At 36.2% G+C, this 21,457-nt stretch overlaps 1 non-coding gene across 1 annotated transcript; it reads left to right on the forward strand.

Annotated features, from left to right (window-relative positions):
• Positions 1-8,598: 8,598 nt before the first annotated feature.
• TRNAG-UCC (transfer RNA glycine (anticodon UCC)) lies at positions 8,599-8,670 on the forward strand. The gene has a single exon. It is a non-coding gene; the product is annotated as a tRNA-Gly (tRNA).
• Positions 8,671-21,457: the final 12,787 nt, after the last annotated feature.

Raw genomic sequence — 21,457 nt, forward strand, 5'->3', positions numbered from 1 at the left:
GTGGATCAATCTGCCATAGGTGTAGAAAACTCCTCTTTTTGAGAGAAGTTTTGAAGGATGTAAAGATCTCACGTCTGAGAAATGTTTTAATCCTGGCGGTGATCAGGGCTTGATCCGCCGTGTTTTATTTTTCTATCTTGGAGCAAAGTGGACCCGCCCTAGATGGGGCCATTTGTTCCTACCGCATAGGATTATAATTCGCCTTAAGGACTTCTTTTCTTCAGTTCTGCCATATTGAGGAGAATGACCCGCCCTTAGGGATCAGTAAGAATGATCAGCCATTTAGGGACCTTTGTGCATTTTGTGGAGGCGAGACTTTGTTATTTCTATGATGAAGATGCGGATTCATTAATTTGATGAAAACGAGACTTCATTAATTGGATAAGGCGAGGCTTTATGAATTGGATGAAGACGAGGCTTCATTAATTGAATTGGATGAAGACGAGGCTTCATTACTTGGAGATGAAGACGAGGCTTCATTACTTGGAGATGAAGACGAGGCTTCATTACTTGGAGATGAAGACGAGGCTTCATTATTTGGAGATGAATCCCTTTGCTTTCCAGAACTATTTTTACTAATGCATTATATCTTTTAGCAAGTAATTTTCTAGAATCTGGTTTACGATTTCTCCGATTGTTTAGGGTAGGTGGCCAGCCGTACCCCAATGTGTGAACCTTTGTGAAGGTTTAGAAGCTGTTCTATTCCTTCTAGAGGAAGTAAAGCTGCCCAGGGGATTAACTTGCTACCTATCTTTGAGGTGAAGCGATCCGCCCGTAGGACTTGTGAACCCTTCTTTAGGAAGGGAGTGAGAGAGTGTAAAGTCCTTTCGTCCAAGGAATGTTTTAACTCGTTTATGGTGTCCGACCGAATGGTGTCCGACTGAATGGTGTCCGACCGAATGGTGATCATCTAAAGATGGATCCGCCCATGAGAGTGTTCTCCTATCTTTGAGGAGAAAGTTGAGGGTGTAATGATCTCATGTTTGAGACGATTTTAACCCGCTTTTGATGGTGGTCAATCCTTTTCCTGTCTTTGAGGAGAGAGTTGAGCTCATTTGAAAGCTCCTGAGGGTCTGTGCTTCTTATCTTTATGGAAAGGGGATCCGCCTGTGATGGGATCAATTGTCCTATCTTTGAGGTAATTGATCCGCCTGTGGAACTTTTCATTCGCCAGCCACTGGGCGTATATCAGCACTAAAAGCTAGGCAAATGAATATAAGAAGTATGGCGAGAAAGAATAAATTATAAAATGTAGGATACTATAACAGTTTAATGCACATATAAGAATATGTAAAAATACTGATTTTAGGCCCATGGTTCCGTCTTTTCTGAGCAACTAGAACCACATCCTTAATGATGTTTAACTTATGAGTGATCATATCTGGGCTTATTCCTGTACGGATCTCATTCTCCTATGCAAATAGGCTTTCAGACTCAATGATGTTTAATCCTTTGGCGATTCGTACCCGCTTTCCATCAGCAATAAGGAGCGTTTCTGCGTCGCCCAAAGCTGTAGTGACAAGTTTATATTTCTCACCTTCGTCCTCTTTGGATTGTGGGCGAATTGATAGTGACGCTGAGTAGGTCTCTTGAACCGTCTTTTGGTTCCCGCTAATCATTACTCCTCCTTTGTTGGTGAGAATGTACCTATGGTGATGATATTGCAAGAACTGCCCGTGTCTACCATTACCCGCCTCATTTCATCTTCCATCCTTCAATTGTCAACGCATCTGTATGTGGAGAGATTACTGGACCTGTTTCTGCAAAAGGAGCAATGGAGGGATGTTTTATCTAAAGCGGATATTTTTTGCTTTTTCCACGGGTGGCTGATACCCTGGTCCATCCGCCATGACATTAATGACACTTTTGAATTTATTTTTGGGATCTGTCTTCTGCTTGTCATCTTGTTATTTGTTATTCTGGACAAAGCTATCTAGTTTGCCAGCTCCCAGCAAGCTTCAGTGTGGTGGCCAACCAAAGGGTGGTAATAATCTTAGATTGGGTACCCCCTCAAATTTGACCACTGGAATATTTATATTACTTGTACTAAAGTCCTGTTTATGGAGGAAGAACCCCGGTTTTTGTCTTTCTCACGATCTCGATTGTGAGATTCGCCTTTGGTTTTATGTGATGGAGATAACGATTCGCGGCGTATGTCATCTACCTCCCTGAATGCTTTGCATCGTTCAATTAGATTCGCCATATTGCGGGGTTTTCTCCGGATCAGATCCTCCTGTAAGCTTTTACATGTTGTATTTTTGGCCAATGCTTCTGCAGCTGATCCACCGCCGCCTGAACCGCCTATATGTAATCGGTCATGACCTCCTTGGTTTCCTACGGGGACATGACCAATGTCTCCTGGTCGGGAGGATGATGGTGGTGGGCTGGTACTCCGGGGTGTATCAATAGGCCTCTTACTACGTCAGCGTATTGGAGAGGGAGGTGACCTACCTCTGCGAGGAGAGCCCTGTCTTCGTGGCGAAGATGTTTTACGATGCTTCTCATTCGAAACTGACATTTGCATAGTTTTGTAGTTAGCTCAAGACATGAAAGTTTTGTTTATCCAATTTGGCAATTCATCAACCCATAATGGCCTTAATAGTTAGGGACAGTTACATGATGATCACAAATTGATTTAATATGTTCAATTCTCTTACGTCGGTAAAAGAAATTCTAATAATGTCAGATAAACAGTTTTTATATGAATAAACACATCCTTGTAAAAAAGGGAATGAAATAACCGTTTGACAAAACAATATTCAAAAATATGAATTTTTGATATTAAAAGTACTAAATAGGAGAAAAGCCATATATAGATGGTGAATTGTACAAGGAAAACCAAATATGATTTTTTGCAATTTCTTCTAATAGTTATATGCATGTTCACCCAAAAGACCGACTAGATCTAAATCCTTTGCAATTACATGAGCAATTTTATGATATTTTAATATCAAATGACAAAATCACATTGAATGGATGATTTTTCCTTTTGTAAATCCCAAGATCACGGGTCTTATACATGCGTTTGTACTGGTTCAATGATAATATCATATTACACTTGTCATGCATAAAAATATGAGGGCATAGTAAGCATGCAAGGTTTAATGAAAGATTTGCGTCTATGACTTCACCTTTTACAATTTATTAGATTTATCATAATAACATGTAACGATATTCATAGCACTTTATAAGAGTGAGGGATCTCAATTTTCTTTAATAAAAAATGGAATAAGAAATGGGAGGAAACTTATCTTTTTCATCATAAAATTCCAGATTTAATGTAGAAAACTCTTTCCCACCAATATATGGAGAACCGTATCTTTGGATAGATTTGTTGTACTGATTGAGCCAAAGTTGGAGATTGTGATTTCTATTCTGTTGACTCCATTGTTTTGTTCTTTGTGAAACTCTATACAATCAAGATTTTGTGATCTTCTGTTTGTTAGAGATCCACGCTCACCGCACCAATTGATAACTCGGGAAAAAATCCTTGATCGGAGCACTTCCCTGTGAGGCGCCGTTGGGATCGGCCGGGGACACTCCGATGCCAAAGTCAGTAAGGAAGATCAAGAGAGCAAACTGAATTGATAAAGGGTAAGTAAAAGTGTGTACCTCGATAGCCTAAGGATGTAGGCTATATATAGTTGGGGAATTCGTAACCTCTAGGTAACTAGAAAGTCTCCATTAATGCTCATTTAATGGCGGTTACAAGTTACTCTTAACCTGGTGGTTTAAGACTATTAATGATTCATTTAATGATCTTTATGGCCGAGTTGGCGGTTAGCCGTTACTGTGATGAATCAGGTGAAAGAGGAGATTCGCCTCATAGGTTCGCCAGCGGATCTCACTGAGCTGAACCGTGGAGATCCGCCATCTGGTTCTTCTTGCGGCGTTCTCAAGGTGAATATCCCTTTTGGTCCTTGGGATAATATTCTTTGATCCGTCAAGGCATATGTACGCTCTCCTTGAGAGATATGGCGGGTCTCTGCTACTTGCTCTCATTGGGCGTATCTCGTTATGGCGTATCTCGCCATAGTCCACGTGGCGTGGCATAGTGCTAGAAACTCCTTCTTTTTCCTCATTATTTGCATATTCTCCCCTGCATTAATTATCATTAATGCCACATTAATCATGTATAAATATCTCTTTTAGAAGGAATAATGGTTTGCCATTATTTCTATTAATTTTCCCTTATTCTTTATTCAAGAATAATTTGGTTTGTTATCAATTTGTTACTTTTAAATTAATAAGTATTTCACTTTTTCTAGTATAATTATTAAGGGGTTTTAATTTTAGTAAAAAAATAAAAATAAAAATATTTTAATTTAGAGTCAATTAATAAGGGGATATTTTAGTCAAATTTTACAAAAAAGTGTTATGCTTATTAATAATATAATGATGGAATTTAACCTTATTATATGCATGGAGAATTACTTTTAATAAGTGTATTTTACACCCTTATTAAATTTTGCATATTAATAGTCATTTTTCTTGTAATGGTATTAATGCATGCATTGACGTATAAAGTAATACGCTGACGTCAAAGCGTTTTGTGCTGCGCAAACTATAATAGTTTTGAAGTATAAAAGTAGATTTGGTATCAAAATATAAACATAATAAAGTTCGGGTATACAAAATATATCATACTTTTAGAGTTGATTTGACCATTTCCGCCAACTTTAAGGACTGAATTGATACTCAAAGATTGATTTGGGTTAAATTAACCATTCATGCCAACATGAGTGCCAATTTGAACCTTTATTCAAATAATAAATGTATATTATCCGGGACTCTAAGGTCTTGTTTGATAAAGCACTTAATTACTTAAACTAAAATGTTAAGCACTTATTTAATTTAAGTGCGGTTGATAACAATTGTTTCTCTACCACTTAAATTAGTTAATTAAGTTAAAAATCACTTATTTTGATAAGTCAAAATATTTAACTTAACATTTTAAGTTAAATATTATCAACTAAATATTTTTATAAAAGTTACATCATTCAATACTTTCAGCACTTATAAATATTCAGCACTTAAAATTCAGTACTTATTTTTTCAGCACTTAATTTTCAGTTTTATCAAACAGCACCTAAGTCCATTAAAAAAAGGAATATTTGAGACTCAAAGTTCCAGACAACTTATTTTGACATAACTTTTAATCTATGGCCCTGTATGGCAAATAGCGGTTAGCGGTTAGCTGGTTACTTTTTTTTTGTTAGCTGATTTGACTAGATGATTGTGTAAACTTTTTTTTTTTGTAAAACTTAATTGATTGCTAATAGATGTTTGTGTAAATGAAAAATAAGGATATGGTAAATCGTTTATTTGGTGTTAAAGAGTAGTAAATTAAGAGTAAAAATATCATTAAAAAGAGATGGAGTAATAAGCTAATTGAAAAAACTCCTAAAATGATTTTTTTGGACCCAATAAGCTTTTTCAAACCTCTTCACCAAACATCACTATTAGAAATTTGACTAGTCAAAACCTCTAAAATGACTCAAACCTCTAATTTAACTCCAAAAAGCTCTTTACCAAACATGGTCTATATCCGTAAATATATTGTAAATGAATTTATTAAAGTTCTTTTGATGAATTTATTTTAGAAACTAGCTTATTTGATTATTTTTTAAAAAGGATTTGATCATTTTACCGCTAGTCGGATCATCGATTTCGTTATGGCGAGTATCTTAGCCAGATTTGGAGCCCCCCACATGATCATCACTAACAATAGAACCTAATTCAACTGCACCGAGTTTAAGGACTTGTATAAAGATTGGGGCATCAAAAACAGGTTTGCATCTATTTATTATCCTCAATCCAATGGAATGATGAAAGTCACTAAATGAACCATTGTCAAAGGGATAAAGAAAAGATTATGGGAACGCAAGAAAGGCTGGACAGATGAATTAATGAGTGTACTATGGGCGTACTGAACAGCCACCAGAGAAACTCCCTTTGCCCTCACCTATGGGACAAAGGTTATCATCCCAGTGGAGATAAGATCACCCAGTGATCGAGTCTTATATTATTGTTAGGAACTTAACGAGGCGAACCTTAGAAGGAGACTTGACAACCTAGAAGAAAGAAGGGATAAAGCCTAAATCCGCATTTCCGCTTACAAGCAGTGAATCACAGCCTACCAAAACAAGTATGAGAAACTAATTGAATGGAATGAAGGACATCTCATTCTGTGAAAAAAGGACAAAATACAATAAGCAGAGGGGAAAGGCAAGTTGGGAGTAACATGGACGAGTCCTTATCGTATCCATTTGAAGATAGGACCTGTCATTTTCAAGCTAGAAGACATGTAGGGACAACTGATATCGCGTACCTCGAATATCCAGAACCTCCAGAAATACTACCAGAAATTAATGTAGCAAGTCTAGAGCACTCTTTTTCCTTGAATAGGGTTTTTTCCACTGGGTTTTTCCTACCAATGTTTTAACGACGCTCAAAAAGACACATATTTATTGTATTGCGAAAATTATGTTAATAAAAGTTCTTATTTTTATAAGTTTTTCTTAACTGTGCCAAAAACATGAATATTTTTCCTTAAAGAGGGGAGATGACAACAAAGCTTTTCGTTAGGCAAACCTTCTTCCTTAAAGACAGGAAGAAAAATATTATAGCTTGAGGGCGAATATTCTTCCTCAAAGATAGGAAGAAAACTACAAAGCCTTAAGGGCAAACATACTTCCTCAAAAAAAGGAAGAAAAAACTTAGAGAAATAAAAAGGATAAGGCTGGCCACCTTTTTATGTAAGTATGCAAGTACTAAAAATAAAATTTATAAAAAAATCCATTGTATGTTACACAACAGAAAGGAAAATATATGCTTATTACAAAAGAAACTACTTCACTCAAGAACCATATTTGCATCCACTAAAGAAGAAGAAGCCGGATCATCTAGGGAAATTGCCACACCCGCATCTTGCTGGAAAGTCACCACGACATGTTCATCCCCAAGAGGACCTACATATGTCTCAACATCCAAAGTCCTTTCCTCAGCAGCCAGCGAATCCTTAGCAACCTCCGTTGAAGGCAAGGAAGCCCCAAATATTTCACCTTGGATGGCCGTCGAAGCATCCGCCAAAGTGTCATAATAGCGTGCTTCCTCCAAAGTAGGAACTTCAACTTCAGGATCAGTTAGATCTAACCCCGGATGATCCCTCCTAAATTCCGCATAGATTCTTTCACCGTAACAGTAGGAGCGAAGACCACATGTAGACTCAAGGTCCTGCTTATCCTTCTTCTGCTCCTCCGTAGAAGCCGCCAACATTCTCTTGGCTTCATCTAGCTCATCCTTAACCTTCTCATGATCTACTTTCTCTCTTACTAAGTCAGCCTCCAAATCATTATTCTTTGCCTCTTGGGCCTGAATAACAACATCATCGACGATGTTACTTGCTATCTCCTTAGCTAGATCTGTCTCCAACTCCTGATTATGGGCCTCGTGGGCCACAACTTTAATCAAAGTAGTTTTCGCATCTTGGAGATGAGTGAAGAGCTAAAAAGAGAGAAAAAAAGAGTTAGAAGGTTGGAAGAAAAAATTCTAGGGAAATAAGCAAAAGATCTGATAACCCACTACCAAGGACTTCCGTATGGCGTAGTTAATGTGGCTTGTAGGGCGGTACTTGGTTCGGCTCTCAAACACAAATGGGATTTTTAGGATAACCTCTTTGATATCCTCTAACACCTTATCTGACTCCAATGTGAGGGAAGGGCCATACTTGGCGGCTTCTCCGGCTGAATGAAAACAAAAAAAAGAAAAAGAAAAATAACCCCTTTTGATAAGAAAGAGCAATGTTGGCGCTTTGAAAGACGGGCCAAGTAGACAACATGTTGGCATTTGAGTGGCAATGGAAATTGCACCTGGTAGAGCAATAAATGCCCTAGGCACTCCTGAAATATGAACAACTTTTGGGGGGGGGGGGATTCTAATAACATCTATATGTTATCTTTGGGGCCAAAATGTAATAATAAGAAGAAAGGAATGTTTATCAGCATAATGCCTAGCCACATAGTGTGGACTCAGACCCACATAGAATGGGCATATACCGAACGAGGCGTGGACTCAGATCCACCAATATGATAGGATCCACCCTTATAACCACTTCGAACGTCCTCTAGGATAACTAAGGGTTAATGCCATTAATGGCTTTAATGGCAAGAACAGACAAATTCAGAGAATGAGCAATTAATATGTTAAAGAACATTAATAGCAAGACTGTTCACATGTTACACCATTAATGACTGGAGGTTACAGAATCCTATATAAATACCTCAATTCTAAGGTATTCGGGTTATGCATTCTGATTTACTAAAGTGCTTTTGTGAATTATCATTATTCTCATATATCGATACTGACTTTGGCATTAGAGCTTCCCCCGATGATCCCAACGGCACCTCTCAGGAAAGGTCTCCGGCAAGAGTTACATTTTGCAAATATCAAGTATTTTAAGGACAATTGCACTTGAAACCAAACCCATGAAGGAAGATATTTTGCCTAGCATCATGATCCATACTTGCATTTATATGGCAGATTATCTGCATATCCAAACGTAATTCCATACGTATTTGATGTTATGTTCTAGTAACAGCGTTTGTAGTCCAACAGTTAGGATAATTGCCTTCCAAGCAATAGACCCGGGTTCGACTCCCGGTAGATGCATAAAATTACCATTTTTTTGTTTTATCTTTAATATTAAGTTTCAGACGTTACTATTACATCTTACACTAAAACTCGATTAAATAAATATATTTCTTATAATATTTATTTTATGTGTTGTTTGTAATTTATATAATATCGAGTTTTTAATTTATAATTAAAAATTGATTGAATAAAACAATTAATAATTAATTCTAATACACCTTTTAGATGGATCATCTCACAGTGAAAGTTTTTTAAGTACACTAGGACTCAATCTCGAGATTTTTAATTGAAGCGACTTGATGCCTTTAACTACTCAAACCAACCGTAAAAGATTTAGCAAAAAATAGTTAAATGTTACACTATTGGTTTTTTTTTTCAATGTAACATGTAACAATTTTTTTAATATATTAATTTATTCAACATTGTGAAACAAACACCAAAATAATTAATAGTAAATTGAAAAATTTATCATTTTGTATATAATTATTTATTAAAATAATTTATATATTATATATATATATATATATATATATATATATTCAATAGTACATAAATTACAAACACCATATATTATTTATATTATATGAGGTGGGTTGAATGGTTCTCGGCTCGGGAAATCGATATTATTTCTAACATGGTGATTTTGCGGCAACTAGAGGTGATAAGCTCATTTAGTATTTTTCGAGAGATGGATTGCACTCGTCCAAATCCAGTTATCGTTTGCTTAAAGGTACACGCACGAAAAACCTGACTAGTGTGGGCTGGAGTCGATTATGGAGCCTTCATATTCCAGGTAAAATCAAATTGTTTATATTGAAATTATGTGCTAAACTATTTCCTCTTAGACCAAGACTGATACACCAGGGGTTATTATTTCGAGTGATTGCTTATAATGCTCATCGGGTATTGAACATGGTTGGCAGTTATCCTCGGGTTGTGATTATGCCAATGCGTGTTAGGAAGTGGCTGGTTTGCAAGCTCTTGGATCCGAATTGGATTGAGTGTGGGACTGGGTCTTGCATATGCTCTCAATAGTGGGTAGAGAGGAAGCAAACATGTCTGATGTTATTTTGCGGGAAAGCTGGCAGTAACATAATGCCAAACTATGGACGAGGAAGTGCCGGTCTCCCATTGTTGCTGTTACAAATACAAGTCGTTTTCTGCCAAAATGGATGGAGGCTCAGAAGTAGGGGGTTGGTCGAGTTCGGGAGGTTCGATGTGAAATAGGACACACAACAGTCTATTGGCAGAAGCCAGCTGCTGGTTATGTTAAGTGTAATGTTAATAAGGTCATGTTTCAATCGAAGAATAGTTTTGGTATATGAGCAGATCTTCGGGGTCGTACCAGTAATTTTATTGTGTGTTGCATCTCTTTTACGACATGTAATATTCAAGTTTCGCTAGTTGAGATGTGTTGGCTCTCCGTGATGCGATATTCTAGGTAGTTTCACTCCAATTTCAGAATGTTCAATTTGAAACAGATCACATTTTAGCAAAGGTACATGATATTACTAAGTTCATGATTGTTATAGAAGAAATTCAAGATTTGTTACTTATCCACTCATATTGTTCTGTCATTTATCCATAGATTAGTGAACGGTTTGGCCCATTCAATGTCTTGTCACTCCCGTTCCAATGCTAAATTTTTTAGTGATGTTGTTACTTCTAGTTATTTAGATGATGCTATTTGTATTAACAATGTTTCCATTTCCTTGTTTTTTTTGGTAGAAAAAGGAAAGAAAACAAAACAAAAAACCAGAGAGAAATTAACCCGGGATTAGCCTAGGAAAGCTAACCCCAACTTGATCAGCAAACAGCAAAGAGGAGAGGAAGTCCAGAGGTGACGAGAAGGTAGAAACACCAAGCATCCTCTCCTGGCCCTCAGCAGCAAGGCGGTCAGTAACCATGTTCTGCTCTTTGAAGACATGCCTAAAATTGATGATATCGAAGGAGGAGCATAGCCTTTTGATCCCTTTAAGAAGATTTTGGTTGCCTAAACAAAAGGCCTTACTTTCAGAAATAGCTTTAACAGCTTCTAGGTTGTCAGATTCCACCAACAACCTCTTTAAGCCATGTTCTTAGCGAGCCTAAGCCCAGAGAAAATTCCCCAGAGCTCAGCAGTGAAGGAAGAACCCATTCCTAGGTTCTGAACAAAGCCAGACACCCAAGCACCTCCAGCGTCTCTCAAGACTCCACCAACCGCGATCCTACCATCCGAAAGGCAAGAGCCATCAGTATTTAGCTTCACAGTCCCTTCCACGGGTTTGCTCCAACCCAATAACTGAACCACCTTCCTCTGGCCAGTAAAAGGTAAATCCTCCTCCTTAAAGCTCTCCTTGAAAGATTTAATTTTTTTAGAAAAATAGGTAAGTAAATTAGGAAAGATAACAACTCCTTCTCCAAAGATATCCGCATTCCTCCACTGCCACAGCTGGTGACAAACAATAGCAAAGAGAATGGCACCATGCTCAAGCTCAGGTAATAACAGACCTTTAACTCCATCAATGAACCACTCCTGATCAGGATAGGCCAAGAACTTAGACAACAAATAGCCAGGGAGAACTTCCTTCCAAACCTTATTGCTCTTTTCACAATCTCTAAGAGAATGGCAGATAGTTTCAGTCTGACCTATGCATCTACTGCAAGTATCAGCCTCCACTAAATGGCGTCTTTTCCTCTCCACATTTGTGAGCAACTTGTCTCTAGCCCCAAGCCACAGGAAACTCCTAATGCGGTAGGGAACATTTAGGTTCCAAATGTTCTTCCAAGTAGCTGAAGGAGGAGGATCTGAGTTAGTATAGAAAGCCTCAAAAGCAGATTTACAAGAAAAGGCCCCGTTATTTGTATGGGACCAACAATGACTATCCCTATCATCCTCCTCGCTGCTCACTTTACCCCCCGGATCTTTAGGAGCGACTCCAAATTAAGGTATGCCTCAAATTTAGACCAAATCCAATCACCCTCTGAGTCCACCACATCGGCAATCCTCCAATGACGGATCTCTATTGGCGGAGGAGAAGTACACTCTTCTAATAAAGACTTCCCCCCCAGCCAGGTGTCGTTCCAAAAATTAATAGATCTGGCATTACCCACAGACAAACCAATCCCAGAGCAGAACTCGAAAAAAACTGCATTAACTCCTTTCCATAAAAAGGAACAATAAGGAACTCTATCTTTTGGCCCCCCAAAAACCTTATCCTTTCTGTACTTACCACATAACAAACGAACTCAGAGAGCCGATGGAGACTACCACATTCTCCACAGAAGCTTCATCAATAGGACTTTATTATTATCTCTGGCATGTCTAATACCTAAACCTCCCCTATCTTTAGGTTGGCAGACATCCTTCCAAGGAACCAGATGAATTTTATTTCCTTCTTCCGAGTTCCCCCAAAGGAAACGACGGTTGATTTTATCAAGGCCATTAAGGACAGGATCCGGCAGCTTACAAGCTTGCATTAAATGATTAGGGGCCGCACAGTTCACAGATTGGATTAAAGTAAGTCTGCCAGCCAGAGAAAGGGAATTAGCTTTCCAATTTGCACACTTCTTATTGGTTTTATCAAGGATCTCCTTAAAAGAGGCTTTAGACACCCTATCACTATGGAGAGGAACTCCAAGGTAGTTACCAAAGGCCTTGGTTAGAGGGATACCAGAAATCTCACTTAACTTCTTACAGACCCTTTGGTCCATGTTTTTAGAGCACAATATTCTAGACTTCAGAATGTTAAGCCTTTGACCAAAAGCAGAGCAAAAGTTAGAAAGGATCTCCATAATCACTCCAATTTGCTCCTCACTACCATCCACAAAAATCATTACATCATCCGCAAAGAACAAATGAGATGGAAACCGGGTGAAGTCTCCCAGAACTGACAACATCTTGGATAAGATGAGTAAGTCTCTCCATGGCAATAACAAATAAGAACGGGCTCATAGGATCTCCTTGACGGATACCCCTGGAAGGAGAAAACTCCTCCGACATATCCCCATTAATCAGAACCTGAAAGACAGGAGAAGAAATGCAAGCCGTAACTAACTTCCTCCACTTATCTGGAATCCCAGCTTTCTCCAAACTATCCAGAAGAAAACCCCAGTTAATCTGATCATAAGCTTAGATCCAGTTTAAGAGCCACAATACCGCGCTTCCCTTTCTTGACCTTCATTGAATGAACCATCTCCTGTGCAATAACAATATTGTCCATCAACTGTCTTCCCGGGACAAAGCTCCCTTAATTTTGGCTAATAATCTCAGGGAGAATACACCGAAGTCTATTAGCCACAATTTTGGTAACCACCTTATAGATCACATTACAAAGACTAATAGGTCTCATCTGTAAGAATGAAGACGGCTTCTCAACTTTGGGGATCAAGACCAGGAGAGTTTTATTCACCAGGCTAATTTCCTTAGAGCCTTCAAAGACCCCTTTAATAAAACTGTAAACCCCCTCTTTAATAGTCTCCCAATGTTTATGATAAAAACCAGCCGGAAGCCCATCAACCCCAGGAGCTTTAGAGGCACCAATGCTAAACACAGCCTGGCTAATCTCTTTCATATCAATAGGGTGGAAAGCTTCAATAACCTTATCCTCACCAACCGTCGGAAAAGTAGAAACAGTCAGAGCACAATCTAAGTCCACCGGGTCGTCTCTGAATAACTCTTTATAGAAATTGAGGGCCAAAAGATGGATCTCCTCATCCTTATAAACCCAGTTACCATTTGGATCTTTAATAGCATCAATCCGATTCCTCTGCCTTCTGATAACCGTAGAAAGGTGGAAGTACATTGTATTACGATCTCCCTCCTTAATCCAGGTTTTCCTTGATTTCTGAAACCAAATTAACTCCTCTTGCTTTAGGACCACTTCTAACTCATTCTGGAGGGATCTCAGGAGACAACTTAGACTATGATCGAAGCTGATTTCCAAACAACGTTGGATACCTTCCATTCTTCTCAAAATTTTCTGCTTCCTTCTTAAAATATGGCCAAAAATTTTCTTGTTCCAGCTTACCACTTTACTTCTAAAAACTTCAGCAGCCTGTAAGACATGAGGTTTCCAATTATCATGTACAAAGTTTTTAAAATCCGGGTGAGATTCCCACACCACCAGATATCTAAAGGGTCTCTCCCCTCTAGGACGAGGAGCTCTCACCAACCTGACCAGGATAGGGCAATGATCCGAATGGCGGAAATGGAGATTAAACAATGTTTCCATTTCTTAATAATAGTTAGTTTTTTCTAAAATAAATAAATTAATATTATATGAAATATAGATCCATTATGTTTCAAATAAAAATATTATATTATTGTAAATTTAAGGGTTAATTATAAAAAAGTACCATGTGGTTTGGTCGATTTGCGATGTGGTACCTGTGGTATTTTTTTTTTGCAAACGCGACCTTGTGGTTTGCAAAATTTTGCATTTGAGTTTACTTTGTCAGAATTTGATCGATAACAACTTCGAAATAAAAAAATTCAAGAGTTAAATGATATTTTAAACAACTTTAATTCTTTAACTTTTTAGGTTTGAGGTTATTTAGGTGTTGTTTTTTGTGAGAGAGAAAGATAATGTTTAGAGAGAGAAAACTCCAAAAATGATGATTTTGAAAAATTAAGGATATGGTTCCACAGTAAATATGATACCAAACAAGTTTAATTCTTGAAAATTTTCATTTTGAGGTCATTATCGGCCAAATTTGGCAAAGTAAACAAGACATGTAAAATTCTGCAACCATAGGGTTGTGTTTGCAAAAAAAAAAAATATCACAGGTACCACATCGCAAATCGGTCAAACCACATGGTAATTTTTTGTAATTAACCCTAAATTTAATTACCTAATTTTTAATTAAAAGTATATTAAATAATAAAATAATTTTACAACTAATATTATTTTTCATACCTACATTAGTATAATAATATTTTATATAAATTAATTAATGTAAACAAGTAACGGGGCCTACTCCTGTAAATCTGCATTTGAGGCTTTCTATATCAACTTAGATCCTCCTCCTTCAGTCGCTTGGAAGAGCATTTGGGCCTTGAAGGTCCCCTATCGCATCAGGAGCTTCCTATGGCTTAGGGCAAAAAGTAGACTGCTCACGAACGTGGAAAGGAAAAGACGCCATCTAGTGGAAGCAGATACCTGTAGTAGATGCAATTCTCAGGCTGAAACTATCTGCTATACTTTTACAGATTGTGAGAAGAGCAAAAAAGTGTGGAAGGAAATTATTCCGAGCCATTTACTGACTAATTTCTTTAACTATCCTGGGCAGGACTGGTTTATAGATGGTGTTAAAGGTTTGCTTTTGCCTGAGCTGGAGCATGGTGCTATTCTTTTTGCAGTTGTTTGTCACCAGCTCTGGCATTGGAGGAACGCTGATATTTTTGGAGATGGGGCTGTCATCTTTCCGAACTTACTTACTTTTTTCTCTAAAAAGATTTATTCCTTTATTAATAGCTTCAAGGAGGAGGGCTTACCAAACACTCGCCAGAGCAAGGCGGTTCATTTATTGGGCTGGAGCAAACCCCGGGAAGGTTTTGTGAAGTTAAATTCTGATGGTTCCTGCTTGTCGGATGGTAGGATTGCGGCTGGTGTGGAGTCTTGAGAGACGCTGGAGGTGCTTGGGTGTCTGGCTTTGCTCAGAACCTTGGGATGGGATCTTCCTTCTCTGCTGAGCTCTGGGGTATTTTCTCTAGGCTTAAGCTCGCTAAAAATCTGGGTTTAAAGATTCTTCTAGTGGAATCGGATAACCTTGAAGCTGTTACGACGATCTCTGAAAAGAAGGCCTTATGTCTGAGCAACCAAAATTTAGTCAAATGTATCAAAAGGTTATGTTCTTCCTTTGATTCTATCAGCTTTGAGCATGTCTTTATGGAGCAGAACGGAGTTGCTGACCGCCTTGCGGTTGAAGGTCAGGTGAGGATGCTGGGAGTCACCACCTTCGCGTCTCCTCTGGATTTCCTTTTGTCCTTACTATCTGAGGATCAGGTTGGGGTTAGCTTTCCCAGGCTAATCCCAGGTTAGTTTTTGTTTTTTTGTTGTTTTTCTTTCCTTTGCCTACCAAAAAAAAATTAATGTAAACAAGTAAAAGTTCAATAACGTTAGTCTATTCAACAACTGTAATCACAAAGGAAGAGTGCACAATCTACATATAACAATCGTTGAAGGTAAATCCACAAAGTTAGAGACTGCTTGGTTCAACTATTAGCTTATAATGGTTGTTGTTGTTGTTAGCTGTTGCAGTAAACTATTTGTTGTTGCTGTTAGCTGTTGCAGTAAACTATTTGTTGTTGCTGTTAGATATTTGTTATTAACTGTTTAATTATTATTTGTTATTAACTGTTTAATTTATTAGTATTTGGTAAAATTATATTATCTATTATTGTTAGTATTAAAATGTCTAATATGGACATGTTTTAAATTAATCAACAAATAAAATATAAAATATATTAACAAATTAATAATAATAATAAAGATAAAAAATTTATTGAACGCAATAAAACTAGAGGTGGGCAAAATGATTTCTGATGATCATGACATTGGTACCAGAAGTCGCAACCTTATCAGAGCTATTAATAGGCTTCGATCCTCCTTTGAGTCCTTGGACTTCACTCATATCTTCAGAGAGCAGAACCGTGTAGCGGATCGGTTGGCTGCTGCGGGTCGTTAGGTGTTTCTACCCTTTCGGCTCCCCCTCCTTTTCTCTCGTCTCTTCTGTTAGAGGATAGTATCGGGGTTAGCTTCCCTAGGCTAATCCCAGGCTAGGTTTTTGTTTGTTTGTTTTTTTTCTTTCCTTCTTACCAAAAAAAAAAAGAGGTGGGCAAAAAACCCAATCAAACCGGTAGCCGAACCGAAAACCAGTAATCTGAACCGGAAAAAATGGTTAATCAAACCGGTGGTTTTTTTAATAGTTAAAAAAATAGATAGGTACCGGTTTCGGATTAGAGTGTTCAAAAACCGTGGTTAACGGTTAACCGAACCGTTTAATAAATATAAATTTTAAAAAAATTAATATATTATATAACATAGATTATATTATAATATTAAAAAAAGTCTTTAACATAGATTATAGCATATATTAATATAAATATATAACATAGATTATACTGCTTTACTTTAAAAAAAATTAAATATGCTCTCTTTTAAACATAAGTACTTTGAGGAAATATTATTTACATTTCTTTATGTTTTATGTAAACTTGATGGATTGTTTTTTTGTTCGGTATTTATGTTTGAATTCTGAACTTTTATATGAATTCGTTTCTTTTGAATTTTTGAAATTATGTGTATTTTAATATTGTTTAAAAATTTAGGTTTGGGTAAAAATTATGGTTAACCTTTGATTTTTGGTTAACTAATGAGAATTGGTTAAAAACCGTTAACCGAAAAACCTAACCGAAATTAATGGTTAACCGGTTGTATGGTTAACCGGTTGATATGGACGGGTTTCGGTTTGGATAGTTAAAAAACCTTTGATAGCGGTTCGGTTAATTTTTTTTTTTTGCCTTATGGGTCGGTTAACCGAACCGTGCCCACCCCTAAATAGAATTCTGTTTTCCTAGTAATTATGTTATAAAATTAGAAATAATGTTAAACAATAAACCTATTATGGAAATAAGAATGATAGTTATTTTGAATAACAAATAACTACAAACAGATGTTTATGAAAAGCTCCAAAACCGCTGCAGTTTTCAAAGACAATGCTAAACACTATGGTTAGAGGTGGCAACGATGCGGGACGGAAACGGGAATGCATTTCCCAATCCGTCTACAATGTTTGCGGGAACGGTTTCAGAGAATCCCCATTAAATGTTTCATGGATTTTTTCGTCTCCATCCCCTCCCCATACGGTTTCGGAAAATCCTCATACCCAAAATAAAATTTACATTAAATAAAAAATATCAACATAATTACAAGTTAATCCTATAAGTTGCATCTCAATTATATTAAAGATTGAATCTGTTGAACAGATAAAAAAAACAAATCAAACGATGTAATTGAACTTTTTAAAGCACAATTTTCTAAAAACCAAATTCTTATTAATGATACTGCTAATTTATGTTGACATGTGAAAGTCTTGCTAATTTATTTATTTTACCAGGATGTTTTTTTTATTGTTTTGTACGTAGTTATAGTTATTTTACCTTTAACTTTTTTTTTTATAGGATAGGATATCTTAATTTTAATCTTATTAATTTTTTTTACTTTTAATATTATTATTTTTTTTAAAAATATTATTATTTTAAAAGTTACATAAAATTACTGATAACATCCGCAATGATATCATGAAGACCTCGCTGGGAATATTCCCTGAAAAGAGGATCAAAAGGGAGAAAAGACATAAAAAGATCCGTCAGCTTAGTATATATGGCGTACAACTAGATGAGGGATACGCATACGGTGACACGCCTTTGACCATACTAGATCCAAGGTCCGTTACATAAGACGATCCGCCACGATAGAAGGATACGGGGTCCGTCCCGTAAGACGATCCGTCATGATAAAGACAAATAGTTGTTATACGGCGGGGTCACCATCATTAATGAACATTAATGATACCTTAAAAGCAATAACAACTCGGAGGTTAAAGGTCAGAGTTAAGCTACATTAAAAGAGCATTACACTTCATTAAAAAGGCATTAAAAGGGAGTTATTACGGTTATCACTCAAACCTATATAAATACCCCTGTAACATGACAAGTACACACACAATATTCTAACCCTACTTTGTGATTATTATTTTATTCTCTCAAGAATATTACTGACTTAGGCATCAGAGTGTCCCCGGCCGATCCCAACGGCGCCTCACAAGGAAGAGCTCCGATCAAGAACTTTTTCACGAGTTATCAATTACTTTTTTTTAATATTATTGTTTATTATATTATAATGACTATATAATATATATATTATGTAAAATATTTAATTCTTTGGAGATTTTTGGATAATCCCCATGGAGATTTATACGGGAATGGTGTGGGTATCTCCACAGGATGGATATAGTAACTCTCATTCTCATCTCCATCTTTAATTTTTTTCGGTTATTCTCCATCCCGGTCGGTTTGGATACCTTCGATTTTCGGATAATCTTTGACCCGTTGCCACCTCTAGATGTGGCTATATAAATCTAACCAAACACCATATTTTCTGCAGTTTAAGTGAAACGCTAAATTTTTTTTTTTTTTTTTTTTTTTTGAAAAACTGAAACAAACACCCCTTAAATTGGTAAACAAGTTTAACACCAAAACCACTTTCGATTATAAATGATAAAACAAGTTGTAGATATTCTTAACTAATCCTCATTATATATGGATTTTATACAACTGACCCTATATTAACTGAAACACATTTAAATTAAACTTCACTATCTGAAATACAATTGCAGAATTGAAATATATGCACAGTAGAGGGAGGAGGGGTCACTGGGGTTTGAAAATATAATCTTGTTGAAATTCAAATTTTGTTTTGGCTGACTGATCTCTCTTTGGGCCTGTTTTTTTTTTTTTTTTGGAAGAATGTATTTATTATTAAGTAAAGAATGGTGAAATTTTAGTCATAACCTTTACAAACAAGATTATTAATTTTATCTATATCTAACACAAAATTTAAATATGTTGGTTTATTGACTCGCTATTTAATTGTCATATCGGATATTTCAAACATCAATTACGTCTAAAATATTTATTTTGTTTTTTTTTTTGTGATAATATAAATATTTATTTTGTTACTAACACAAAACTGCTTAAATTTATGGATAAACTGGTTTGGAAGGTCCGATGTTGCAATCGAATAACTGCTAAATCAGTCCATTTAAATTTTGTGTTAGACATAAATATGTACTTCTCTGCAAACAATAAGCCTCAATGGTTAAAAAATGCACAACTCTTCATTTTTGGTCATTCTCTCTAACAAGGACCGTTTGACAAAGATTATCTCCAATTTGCTCCGAATTTTCATTCGATTTTGTTTCAATTTACAAAAAGTTGTAATAATGGGGCTGCTGATAGCTTAGCTTGCTAGAGAAAAGTTATGACAGAATGATAAAAAGATTAGCAATTGAAGAAACATGTAAAACGATGACCAAATAAATAATTATAGAAACATGCATATCTCACGCCCAAAAACACCACAAAACTCCAGCCCTAAGCAAGACTATATAATCTGATTACCATGTATATGTGTTAATCTAGAAAAGGGAGAGCTTTGGCTCTTGAGAAACCTACCCGGCTCGAATCTGGATTGGTCTGGTATTTCCAAATAGTTAGACTAAAAATTAATCTAGAAGCAACACATTATCTTGAAAATAAGCATGCTTAAAACTCAAGAGGAAGTAGTGGAAATGAGCAGTGAAATTAGGTAAACAAAAACTATCCCATTGTTGATTCCTTGATGCCTTAAAACTCAATTATATGAACTTTTGAAAATGACTTCATAGATAATACACCAATTCCAAATAAATAAAGCTGCTGCTGTTGCTTCTAGGGTTTAAACATCTGGGAATTAAAGTTTTTGAGTATGACATCATATTGTGTATTAAATAAAACTTGAGGAAGCATTCAACACTGTGTAAAAAGAAGGAATTATTGAGAAAATGACATCATTAATTATTATCATTTTATGTCTTACACTTTTGTCCGCGAATCTCAGTGCTACCAACTGTTACAAGCGAAAGAGACTACACATAAAACATTTTATTTTATGCCCACACACATCCAATATTTCTCTTCATATAAAATAAAATCAAACACCCAATATGTTAAAAACAAAACTGACACTCAATAAACCAGTTCTAAATAACCAACAATATAGTGGAAATGACACTGTTTTTGCAGCTAGGTTTAAACTTTACATTTGGAAAAACATAAATGAGATTATAATCCATCTTTAAACTGGGTGATGAGAAAAGAGATCACATACAATCATATAATGACTTATTGATTGATGTCATGCAAACGTCCCATAAGTGAATGTCCTCTGAACTTGTAGCGTGTACAACACAGGTCAATCTCACCATGTGTTTTTAATTCCACCAATTAATTGGGTTGCCAAGATTCATACCACCTTGATTGTTTGGTCTAAGAAGCTCTGGTACCATATCATGGAATCGTTTGAACTAACAGCTTTTAAGTGATAGTTAACACTTAATGATAGTTTTTATATTAATCTCTAAATGTCAGAGATTAATATAGAAAATGTTATTAAACCTTAACTATCAGTTTAACCTTTTAGTTCAATTGGTTTCTTGATATGATATCAAAACCTCTTAGATCAAGTGGTCGATGGTCAAATCCTAGCAACCTCATTAATTTGTGGAATTAAAAACACATGGTAAGATAGATCTATTGTATAAACTGCAAACTTAGAGTGAATTCGTGTTCGAGAGTGTGTCAAAGATTAATATAAAAGATGTATCAGTATAAGCTTTTAGATCAATTGGTTACTCTATATATTTTGAAAATTTGTGTATAACTATGTATAGAAATCTAAGCTGGAACTAGGGTTTGAAGAACAGTTTTTATTACATAACTATAAATATAATCATAGAAGATTGATCAAAGATAAGAACATATACCTTACATATATCTTTAGGTGTTGTATTTCAGCATGGAAATATTGCTGTGAGGAATGAAGCCTGGTCCGAGATCATATTCTATCATTCTATATAAACTCAAAAAAAGAAGAAAAACCTTGCACACAGAATATGATCAAGTAGAAAAAGAAATCATCTACTTGATTTTTTTCTACTTGAATACTCTTTCTTACAAGATAATAATACTCTTGATGATTGAAAACTCATTCTTGATGCAACA

This window comes from Euphorbia lathyris, chromosome 9, assembly GCF_963576675.1.
Source record: "Euphorbia lathyris chromosome 9, ddEupLath1.1, whole genome shotgun sequence".
Lineage (NCBI taxonomy): Eukaryota > Viridiplantae > Streptophyta > Magnoliopsida > Malpighiales > Euphorbiaceae > Euphorbia > Euphorbia lathyris.